Source organism: Bombina bombina, chromosome 2 (genome assembly GCF_027579735.1).
Source record: "Bombina bombina isolate aBomBom1 chromosome 2, aBomBom1.pri, whole genome shotgun sequence".
In the NCBI taxonomy this organism is placed as follows: Eukaryota; Metazoa; Chordata; class Amphibia; order Anura; family Bombinatoridae; genus Bombina; species Bombina bombina.
The window spans coordinates 812,203,743-812,216,702 of record NC_069500.1 but is presented as its reverse complement, the minus strand read 5'-3'; positions in this window follow the sequence as shown (position 1 = coordinate 812,216,702).

The following is a 12,960-nucleotide window of genomic DNA, read 5'->3' as shown; positions in this document are numbered from 1 at the left end:
GCATAGAAACAGTTTTCTGAGCTTCCCCACTGTTGTAATATGAGTGGGAGGGGCCTATTTTAGCGCTTTTTTGCGCAGTAAAAATTCAGTCACAATCTGTCTACTTCATCCTCCATGATCCAGATCGTCTCTAAAGAGCTCAGGGGTCTTCAAAATTCATTTTGAGGGAGGTAATCAGTCACAGCAGACCTGTGACAGTGTGTTTTGACTGTGAGAAAAACGTTAATTATTAAATTGTTATCCGTTTTTGTGTATTAAGGGGTTAATCATCCATTTGCTGGTGGGTGCAATCCTTTGCTAACTTAATACATTTACTGTGAAAAATTGGTTGCTATAACTATTTTGGTTCATTGTTATTTCAACTGTGACAGCTTTTTGTGCTTCTTAAAGGCACAGTAGCGTTTTTTATATTGCTTGTAAATTTATTTAGAAAAGTATTTCCAAGCTTGCTAGTCTCATTGCTAGTCTGTTTAAACATGTCTGACACAGATGAATCTCTTTGTTCACTATGTTTAAAGGCCAATGTGGAACCCAATAGAAATTTGTGTACTAATTTCATTGATGCTACTTTTAATAAAAGTCAATCTTTACATGTAAAGAAATTATCACCAGACAACGAGGGGGAAGTTATGCCGACTAACTCTCCTCACGTGTCAGTACCTGCGCCTCCCGCTCAGGAGGTGCGTGATTTTGTGGCGCCAAGTACATCAGGGAGGCCTATACAAATCACTTTGCAAGACATGGCTACTGTTATAACAGAAGTATTATCTAAATTGCCGGAATTAAGAGGCAAGCGCGATAGCTCTGGGTTAAGGGTAGAGCGCGCGGATGAGGTGAGAGCCATGTCAGATACTGCGTCACAGTTTGCAGAACGTGAAGACGGAGAGCTTCATTCTGTGGGTGACGGATCTGATCCAGGGAGACTGGATTCAGAGATTTCTAATTTTAAATTTAAGCTTGAGAACCTCCGCATATTGCTAGGGGAGGTATTAGCGGCTCTGAATGATTGTAATAACGGTTGCAATTCCAGAAAAATTATGTAGGTTGGATAGATACTATGCGGTACCGGTGTGTACTGACGTGTTTCCTATACCTAAAAGGCTTACAGAGATTATTAGCAAGGAGTGGGATAGACCTGGTGTGCCTTTTTCCCCTCCTCCCATATTTAGGAAAATGTTTCCTATAGACGCCACCACACGAGACTTATGGCAGACGGTCCCTAAGGTGGAGGGAGCAGTTTCTACTTTAGCTAAGCGTACCACTATCCCGGTGGAGGATAGTTGTGCCTTTTCAGATCCAATGGATAAGAAATTAGAGGGTTACCTTAAAGGGACATTATACACTCATTTTTTCTTTGCATAAATGTTTTGTAGATAATCTATTTATATAGCCCATAAAGTTTTTTTTTTTTAATTAATGTATAGTTTTGCTTATATTTAAATAACATTGCTCTGATTTTCAGACTCCTAACCAAGCCCCAAAGTTTTATGTGAATATGCTCGACTACCTACTCCAGCTTGCTCCTGTTTGTGTAAAGGGTCTTTTCATATGCAAAAGAAGGGGGAGGGGGGGAGTGTCTTATTTGCCACTTGCAGTGGGCTTTCCAGCTACCTTTTCAACAGAGCCAAAGTGACAGCTTCTAAGTAAGTTTTTAAACAGTTTTATACTGGATTTTTATATCAGTATCTGTGCATATTATTCTTTATAGTAGTGTCTATTACATGCAGTTATATGAAAATGAGTGTATACTGTCCCTTTAAGAAAATGTTTGTTCAACAAGGTTTTATCTTACAGCCCCTTGCATGCATTGCGCCTGTCACTGCTGCGGCGGCATTCTGGTTTGAGTCTCTGGAAGAGGCCATTCGCACAGCTCCATTGGATGAAATTATGAACAAGCTTAAAGCACTTAAGCTAGCTAACGCATTTGTTTCTGATGCCGTCGTACATTTAACCAAACTTACGGCTAAGAACTCCGGATTCGCCATCCAAGCGCGCAGAGCGCTATGGCTTAAATCCTGGTCAGCTGACGTGACTTCTAAATCTAAATTGCTTAATATTCCTTTCAAAGGGCAGACCTTATTCGGGCCCGGCTTGAAAGAAATTATAGCTGACATTACGGGAGGTAAGGGCCATGCTCTACCTCAGGACAAGGCCAAATCAAAGGCCAAACCGTCTAATTTTCGTGCCTTTCGTAACTTCAAGACAGGAGCAGCATCAACTTCCTCCGCTCCAAAACAGGAAGGAGCTGTTGCTCGTTACAGGCAGGGCTGGAAAGTTAACCAGTCCTGGAACAAGGGCAAGCAGGCCAAGAAACCTGCTGCTGCCCCCAAGACAGCATGAAGAGAGGGCCCCCTATCCGGAAACGGATCTAGTGGGGGGCAGACTTTCTCTCTTCGCCCAGGCTTGGGCAAGAGATGTCCAGGATCCCTGGGCGTTGGAGATCATATCTCAGGGATATCTCCTGGACTTCAAAACTTCACCTCCACGAGGGAGATTTCATCTTTCAAGGTTATCAGCAAACCAAATAAAGAAAGAGGCGTTTCTACGCTGTGTACAAGACCTCTTACTAATGGGGGTGATCCACCCAGTTCCGCGGACGGAACACGGGCAGGGATTCTATTCAAATCTATTTGTGGTTCCCAAGAAAGAGGGAACCTTCAGACCAATCTTGGACTTAAAAATCCTAAACAAATTTCTAAGAGTTCCATCATTCAAAATGGAAACTATTCGAACCATCCTTCCCATGATCCAAGAGGGTCAGTACATGACCACAGTGGACTTAAAGGATGCCTACCTTCACATACCGATTCACAAGGATCATTATCAGTACCTAAGATTTGCTTTCCTAGACAGGCATTACCAGTTTGTAGCTCTTCCCTTCGGATTAGCTACGGCTCCAAGAATCTTTACAAAAGTTATGGGCTCACTTCTGGCGGTACTAAGACCGCGAGGCATAGCGGTGACTCCGTACCTAGACAACATTCTGATACAAGCGTCAAGTTTTCAAACTGCCAAGTCTCATACAGAGATAGTTCTGGCATTTCTGAGGTCGCATGGGTGGAAGGTGAACGTGGAAAAGAGTTCTCTATTACCACTTAAAAGAGTTCCCTTTCTAGGGACTCTTATAGATTCTGTAGAGATGAAAATTTACCTGACAGAGGCCAGGTTATTAAAACTTCTAAATGCTTGCCGTGTCCTTCATTCCATTCCACACCCGTCAGTAGCTCAGTGCATGGAAGTAATCGGCTTAATGGTAGCGGCAATGGACATAGTACCATTTGCGCGCCTGCATCTCAGACCGCTGCAATTGTGCATGCTAAGTCAGTGGAACGGGGATTACTCAGATTTGTCCCCCCTACTAAATCTGGATCAAGAGACCAGAGATTCTCTTCTATGGTGGCTTTCTCAGCCACATCTGTCCAAGGGGATGACCTTTCGCAGGCCAGATTGGACGATTGTAACAACAGACGCCAGCCTTCTAGGCTGGGGCGCAGTCTGGAACTCCCTGAAAGCTCAGGGATTATGGACTCAGGAGGAGAAACTCCTCCCAATAAATATTCTGGAATTAAGAGCAATATTCAATGCTCTCCTAGCTTGGCCTCAGTTAGCAACTCTGAGGTTCATCAGATTTCAGTCGGACAACATCACGACTGTGGCTTACATCAACCATCAAGGGGGAACCAGAAGTTCCCTAGCGATGTTGGAAGTCTCAAAGATAATTCGCTGGGCAGAGTTTCACTCTTGCCACCTGTCAGCGATTTACATCCCAGGCGTGGAGAACTGGGAGGCGGATTTTCTAAGTCGCCAGACTTTTCATCCGGGGGAGTGGGAACTTCATCCGGAGGTCTTTGCTCAACTGATTCATCGTTGGGGCAAACCAGATCTGGATCTCATGGCGTCTCGCCAGAACGCCAAGCTTCCTTGTTACGGATCCAGGTCCAGGGACCCGGGAGCGGTGCTGATAGATGCTCTGACAGCCCCTTGGGTCTTCAATATGGCTTATGTGTTTCCACCGTTCCCGATGCTTCCTCGTTTGATTGCCAAGATCAAACAGGAGAGAGCTTCGGTGATTCTGATAGCGCCTGCGTGGCCACGCAGGACCTGGTATGCAGACCTAGTGGACATGTCGTCCTGTCCACCGTGGTCTCTGCCTCTGAGACAGGACCTTCTAATTCAGGGTCCTTTCAACCATCCAAATCTAATTTCTCTGAGGCTGACTGCATGGAGATTGAACGCTTGATTCTATCAAAGCGTGGCTTCTCGGAGTCGGTTATTGATACCTTAATACAGGCTAGGAAGCCTGTTACCAGAAAAATTTACCATAAGATATGGCGTAAATATTTATATTGGTGCGAATCCAAGAGTTACTCATGGAGTAAGGTTAGGATTCCTAGGATATTGTCCTTTCTACAAGAGGGTTTAGAAAAGGGCTTATCTGCTAGTTCGTTAAAGGGACAGATTTCTGCTCTGTCTATTCTTCTACACAAACGTCTGGCTGAAGTTCCAGACGTTCAGGCTTTTTGTCAGGCTTTAACTAGGATTAAGCCTGTGTTTAAGACTGTTGCTCCGCCGTGGAGCTTAAACTTAGTTCTTAATGTTCTTCAAGGCGTTCCATTTGAACCCCTTCATTCCATTGATATCAAGCTGTTATCTTGGAAGGTTTTGTTTTTGATGGCTATTTCCTCGGCTCGAAGAGTCTCTGAGTTATCTGCCTTACATTGTGATTCTCCTTATCTGATTTTTCATTCAGACAAGGTAGTTCTGCGTACTAAACCTGGGTTCTTACCTAAGGTAGTTACTAACAGGAATATCAATCAAGAGATTGTTGTTCCATCACTGTGTCCTAACCCTTCTTCAAAGAAGGAACGACTTTTGCATAATCTGGACGTAGTCCGTGCCCTGAAGTTCTATTTGCAGGCAACTAAAGATTTTCGTCAAACTTCTTCCCTGTTTGTCGTTTACTCTGGACAGAGAAGAGGTCAAAAGGCTTCGGCTACCTCTCTCTCTTTTTGGCTTCGTAGCATAATGAGACGTTTAGCCTATGAGACTGCTGGACAGCAGCCTCCTGAAAGGATTACAGCTCATTCTACTAGAGCTGTGGCTTCCACCTGGGCCTTTAAAAATGAGGCCTTTGTTGAACAGATTTGCAAGGCCGCGACTTGGTCTTCGCTTCACACCTTTTCAAAATTTTACAAATTTGACACTTTTGCTTCTTCGGAGGCTATTTTTGGGAGAAAGGTACTTCAGGCAGTGGTTCCTTCTGTTTAATGTTCCTGCCTTGTCCCTCCCTTCATCCGTGTACTTTAGCTTTGGTATTGGTATCCCATAAGTAATGGATGACCCGTGGACTGACTACACTTAACAAGAGAAAACATAATTTATGCTTACCTGATAAATTTATTTCTCTTGTAGTGTAGTCAGTCCACGGCCCGCCCTGTCTTTAAGGCAGATCTAAATTTTAATTAAACTCCAGTCACCACTGCACCCTATGGTTTCTCCTTTCTCGTCTGCTTTGGTCGAATGACTGAATATGACATGTGAGGGGAGGAGCTATGTAGCAGCTCTGCTGGGTGATCCTCTTGCAGCTTCCTGTTAGGAAGAGATATATTCCATAAGTAATGGATGACCCGTGGACTGACTACACTACAAGAGAAATAAATTTATCAGGTAAGCATAAATTATGTTTTTGTGCACCTCCCTCTAATCATGGGTGCTGCCATTATGGAACCCAGTTTATACTACAGGTATCTGAAGGAGAGTTACTGGATATGTGCAAACACACCAGCACTGGAATATGGTGAGACAGATTTCAACATGGCGGTACTCTTGACTAAAGGGAGATAAGGAATAACCTCAATACTGTGCTTATAAAATATATTTAGTGTTTAATTTTCCTTTAAGAATTGTATCCTAATATGTGTGTAATAGGAGATGAGTTGTTTTAAGATGTGTGTACACATTGGTTAAAGATGTGTTTAATAGTTACATGAGTAGTGTGCTCAAAGTAGCTATGGGAATAAATGGTTGTGTTGTGATGCACTTAGAAGTAAATAACCTGTTGTCTCTGTATAAGAAAAAGTGTCTTAATGTAATCTTAGATGGGTTTAAGAGGTACTATGATACAGATGTACATTTCTGCTTTTCCTCTTAAGCCTGAGCACATCACTTTGTTCCGCATTTATAACATTCCACCGTGAAACATCATACCATGCAGGGAATTCTTATGCTGGCAGCTACCTTAAGTCGTGTTTTCCATTCTGGAAACTGGTTGGGGAAAGTTATGTGTCCATGAAACATTGTTATGTACGGAGTTAAACCATACTGCCCCTTTTTCTTTTATCTTTGATAAACATTTTTGTGTTGGCAGAGGGAAAAAAATTCAGAAAAAAATGAAGTATAAAACTGAACTTTGTTGAATGGAATATCTAAAAAGAAACCCAGTGTAAACCAGAAAGTCTAGAATTTTTTGGATCACCAAGCATAAATATATTTTTTACCCAAGATCTATTACTAATAGCTACATTTCCCACATAATTTTTTTTTAGAGGGGGTGAGGGGGTGAACCTTACCAGTGGCAAATAATTCTCTGGTGTAGCAGTGTCTTGTTTTTCATTTTAATGTTTATTTATATTTTCCATTATATATATTTTTTTTTAATAATTTTTATTGAGGAATATTCAAAGGCATACAATAGTCATAAAAACAGGTTCTTGCAATGCATGTCACATACAGTAAGGTTTAGTGTTACAAAAATGAAAAGACAAACACAGAAAATAAACGTAAGTGTAACAATTGACATATCATGCAACCATGAGATACATAGAATGCCAAACATTGAGATGCCTTTTAAATAAAATCCTAGGCCACACTTGGACCATCACAAGCATTAAGATAAAATAAGGCATGTGCAAACAAAGGAGACCACTTGTGGATCTCGTTAGTAAACCTCAGTTTTTTATAATTTTATCTCATACTTATATGAATAGTGTGTAGGTTAAGTAAAGTGCTAAAGGGATAATATTATTACGTGCATATATATATATATATATATATATATATTTGGACAATCTTGCGTAGGTTAAGAGAGAAATAAAGCTGAGTATAATGATAACCTGCAAGATTTTGCTAGAAAGGAGGGTAGATAGGGTGCGGTATATGTGAGAAAAACCGCATATTCAGTCCTCCCACTAAGGGAGGCATATTAGGTGGAGTGGGGGGGGGGGGGGTGGAGGTGATGTGTTACCTATGAGAAGCAGACAAGAGATGTCAGCTTGTCTTCTGAATTTGCCAAACAGATGCACATGAAATGGGTTGTAATTAGGCTAACTACTATAGGTGGTTGTTTAAACTAGGTAGGTAAAACTTAATATGACTCTAATTAAGGTCTCAAGAGCATGTGGATAACTAGGGGAGAAGTAAATATAGATTAGCTACCTATAATAGTAACGCTGTATTAAGAGTGTTGCAAGTATATAGATCCCAAATAATGGAAATGTTAATGCAGGGCCAGCCTGCAACAGGAGCATACCTGGAGTATTGAATTGGTGTTGTACTTCATATTGTGGTTGGGCGTGATTTTGATATGTATGTTAATCAATATATTAATGAGATACCAAACAAAAAATAGGGAGTAACATTATTCCACGTTGAGATTGGTAGCTATCTAGGTCGCGGGGGGGAACAGAACTTACTGCAGGCAGGCTCAAACCTATTAGGTATTATTATTAGTAGCTAGTTATCTAAGGGGATCTTGCCCTTGAAAATATGTGAACAGGGAAGCGTCTCCTCACCCCAAAGAATTACACACTTGGACTGAAGAGATATTTGGATTTACAGAAAAGTATAAAATGCAATTGCTATAGGGGGATGGTTCCTATAGGGAGAACAAACGCTAAAGCTGCTGAAAAAAACTTTAGTATGCTTCTGCTGCCTAGGCACAGGCCCTATACCCAGCAGCAGGCACATACCCTATTTAAACTGTCACCCACATCTTAAGGGGTATAAGATCTGCTATAGGCGGAGCACTTAACTAAAGGTGTCAATGTTCCTGTTAAACCTTCTGCACCATCTAAACCCCCCCTCAAACCAAACAGAACAGGGATTACACAAAGTTTCAAAGGAGCAGCTCATATTAATCTATAAACAGATAGAATTACATTTCAGTATTTAAGAACGCAATTGTAGAGCTATTAGAAACAAGAAGCCAGAAAGCCTTATTACGATAGCTTAGTAGAGGCACACAGTCTATATTTTTTAGCACAACAGGCAGTCCCACTAGGCATTGAGAGGGTAAATGTTCAAGCTCCTCATATGCGGTAACTGTTTTAAAGTACATATAAACAACATCAATAAATAGTCTGCAAAAACTTCTGCCACCGCTTAAACATGCAAAGCAATTATTGTATATAATTTTAAACTATATAAAATATGACATATAGGCAAGGTTAAGTTGTAGATATGGCACAACCTGGGATAACTAAGCAGTATCCTGTGGCTTATGATATACTTAAATGTCTACATATTTGATATATGATAATGAGTGGACATACACAGTTCTGTGGAAGTTTGGTATATCAGGGGCCATTAGAAAATCTGTAGTAAGTATCCAAATATATGAGCAATATAGAGATATAAGCTTAAGCTAGGTGCCTATGCAATGCAATACTTTGGAATATCACTATGTCCACATTATTAGACTGCAGGATAGTGGAATACATAAGATACATATATGACTGCAGTGGGTATCTAAATGTGTGCGGTACCTAAGGGTAAAAGAGCTCTAGATTATACTGAAAAGGAAACCTCTAAGTCTAGCAACAATATATTCTGTAACACGTGCAGCATTACATTTATGTCAACCAGATTAGATAGAGTAGATATAGTCATGAACAGGAGGCCCCAGCACAGTAGTGAACTAAGACTTCAGCCCGTTGCAAACAGTCAGTGTGGGGGCACCATAAAACGTCTCAGCTTCAGGATAGTTATAAGTGCTAGACCAGTATTTCGTGCTGCACAAAACAGAGGGCAAATGGTATAAATAATAAACATATTCTAGATTATCAAGGAACCAAAAGTATACAGCCCAGTCATCATAGAAACTGCAATGGACTGTCGGATCACTCAAAGTGCAAACCTGCAAGTAGCGGAGTAAGAAGGTAGAGGGACAAACCCCCGGGGTCCCACAGAAGCTTCAGCAAGTATGCATAGCGACAGTATCAGCATGGGCTTGGAGTCAGAGGCCAAAAATGACTTAGCGTGGGGCATCTCCGGTAACAGTGTCCCCCGTGCAGGCAAAGAAGACTCAGTGGGCTCTCCTTTCTAGGGTGTTGCGCCAGCCAGTTAAGCAGATTCGAGTGCGAAGGCAGGTAAAAGGCCACATCCGAACCACAGCTGTCTTGAGACTCACTTAGAATCATTTTTAAATTGTGGATAGTCAGCGGAGCTTCTTTCAGGTTGAGCGATTCTGTTTGCAGGTTGTGCGACTCCGAATCAGAGATCTGCGCAGGTCCGGCTCCCTGTTCCTCTAAGGTCACAATTTCTTGAGGCCATGAAGCCTGCTCCATATTGATAAACCAAAATGGCGACTTTTGCGGCAGATCTGTAGTTCCCAAGCACTTCTCCTCGCAGTTGGTCAGGGTAGGTGAGAGAATGTTGTGAGCAATGAGAGGCTTAAAAGCCTCAGAGACTGCATGTAAAATAGCTTTGTTGTGATTGTCCAGTAGCTCCTGCAAGTGTCTATAGAAGAGAGCCGCCATAGCTTTTGCAAATGCGATGTAATAAGCAGAGGTAGAGAAAAGGATCTTTCATGAATATCCAGCCCTTACAAGCCACCTTCTCAACAGCAGGATGAAAGTACACCATAAAGGGCTCTGAAATAAGGTTGTAAAAGGATAAAATATTCCTAAAATCTTTGAAGATAGTAAGATAAGCTAGGAGCTCCTGAGATGTGCGACTGGTTTCAGTGCTTAGTTGGCTCCGCCCCTTCCATTATATTTTTAAATGCTATTATAACAGTTTACATTGCAAACACGTTTGTAATTGTCTTTATAGTGTCGATACTCATACTAATTAACAGTATATGAGCCATCTTTTTTTAGTTTGTTTTCAGAGTATTATATTTCCAAATGCAGTATCAATTCACCTTCTATAACATCAACATTTTTATCATCCTATATGTACGCTTTCCAATAAAAAATAGCAATATAAAATTAGAAAATAAGTAGATATAAATGTATCATGAATTACTAGATGCATGATACAAATGAGGAAGAACAACAGATTTAGACAATATATGTAATATGTTAAGTTTTCTAGTGTAGTAAAAAAAATAATTCTAACAATAAGTAATTGTATCTACAGGGAGTGCAGAATTATTAGGCAAGTTGTATTTTTGAGGATTAATTTTATTATTGAACAACAACCATGTTCTCAATGAACCCAAAAAACTCATTAATATCAAAGCTGAATAGTTTTGGAAGTAGTTTTTAGTTTGTTTTTAGTTATAGCTATTTTAGGGGGATATCTGTGTGTGCAGGTGACTATTACTGTGCATAATTATTAGGCAACTTAACAAAAAACAAATATATACCCATTTCAATTATTTATTTTTACCAGTGAAAGCAATATAACATCTCAACATTCACAAATATACATTTCTGACATTCAAAAACAAAACAAAAACAAATCAGTGACCAATATAGCCACCTTTCTTTGCAAGGACACTCAAAAGCCTGCCATCCATGGATTCCGTCAGTGTTTTGAACTGTTCACCATCAACATTGCGTGCAGCAGCAACCACAGCCTCCCAGACACTGTTCAGAGAGGTGTACTGTTTTCCCTCCTTGTAAATCTCACATTTGATGATGGACCACAGGTTCTCAATGGGGTTCAGATCAGGTGAACAAGGAAGCCATGTCATTAGATTTTCTTCTTTTATACCCTTTCTTGCCAGCCACGCTGTGGAGTACTTGGACGCGTGTGATGGAGCATTGTCCTGCATGAAAATCATGTTTTTCTTGAAGGATGCAGACTTCTTCCTGTACCACTGCTTGAAGAAGGTGTCTTTCAGAAACTGGCAGTAGGACTGGGAGTTGAGCTTGACTCCATCCTCAACCCGAAAAGGCCCCACAAGCTCATCTTTGATGATACCAGCCCAAACCAGTACTCCACCTCCACCTTGCTGGCGTCTGAGTCGGACTGGAGTTCTCTGCCCTTTACCAATCCAGCCACGGGCCCATCCATCTGGCCCATCAAGACTCACTCTCATTTCATCAGTCCATAAAACCTTAGAAAAATCAGTCTTGAGATATTTCTTGGCCCATTCTTGACGTTTCAGCTTGTGTGTCTTGTTCAGTGGTGGTCGTCTTTCAGCCTTTCTTACCTTGGCCATGTCTCTGAGTATTGCACACCTTGTGCTTTTGGGCACTCCAGTGATGTTGCAGCTCTGAAATATGGCCAAACTGGTGGCAAGTGGCATCTTGGCAGCTGCACGCTTGACTTTTCTCAGTTCGTGGGCAGTTATTTTGCGCCTTGGTTTTTCCACACGCTTCTTGCGACCCTGTTGACTATTTTGAATGAAACGCTTGATTGTTCGATGATCACGCTTCAGAAGCTTTGCAATTTTAAGAGTGCTGCATCCCTCTGCAAGATATCTCACTATTTTTGACTTTTCTGAGCATGTCAAGTCCTTCTTTTGACCCATTTTGCCAAAGGAAAGGAAGTTGCCTAATAATTATGCACACCTGATATAGGGTGTTGATGTCATTAGACCACACCCCTTCTCATTACAGAGATTCACATCACCTAATATGCTTAATTGGTAGTAGGCTTTCGAGCCTATACAGCTTGGAGTAAGACAACATGCATAAAGAGGATGATGTGGTCAAAATACTCATTTGCCTAATAATTCTGCACTCCCTGTAGTTCTTTTTATAAAATGTATTTACTCAGACAAGGATCTATGAGACCCGCCATCAACAACATAGAAATTAATCTAGCAGTTGCTTCCAGATGATCTTTACTACTATGACAGTCAGCTATAAGCATATAAAACTCATTTTTATGATTATAAATTTCTATGGGCAGGGGGATGCTAGAGACTTGTTTAACTTTGCAAAACACCCAAAACAGGACCAGTCCTGGGAGCTATTTCCCATTGTTTTGACAATCACTTGGCAACTGGATAGAAAAAATCCACTCGTTTGAAATAAGTAGATTTGCCCTCTAATCACTCCCCATGATTTATTTGCTATGCACACAGTTCTATCAATTGTTAGGTTGATCACCTAGTAACCACCTGGGCGTGTGACCACCTCATTTTGAAAATACTTTTATGGTAGTATTAAAGTCTGGACCTAGAGCGACCTAGAGCCATTTCAAGACAATACTGATCACTCAAACAATTGCATCATATTCAGAGTACAACCTCTAAATTGTACATCCCAATGACCCACGTCTTCTGTGTATCTGTGCCAAAAGTGAGAAAGATGCTCCCACTCAAGTGCTAATTCTGCTAGAAGTAAGCTTTTTGCGCGCGACGGGAAGCACTAGTTATTAAAGTTAAATGTAAACCGTTTTTGCTCTTGCCCTAACCTGATGCAGTATACACATTTAAATGCCCATGTGGATTATTTTATGTAGTGGAGACAACACAGAGGATCAAGGATAGTATCAGTGAACACAAGTTGAATATTAGGAACCCAAAAATAACACATTTACCTGTCCCGGACCATTTCCAGGAAAAGGGCCATCAAGCAAATCAGTTGCGCTTTATGGTGCTTTATAAAGGAAATAAAAAAATTAGGGGAGGTAATAGGAATAGGGACCTACTATATAATGAAACTAGATGGATTTGGAAATTAGACTCATATCTCGAAGGTCTAAATAGAGAATTCAACTTAAAACCCTTTATTTAATGAATTAAAATAGTTCTAAATATTGGATTAAAGTTACCCTGATGCT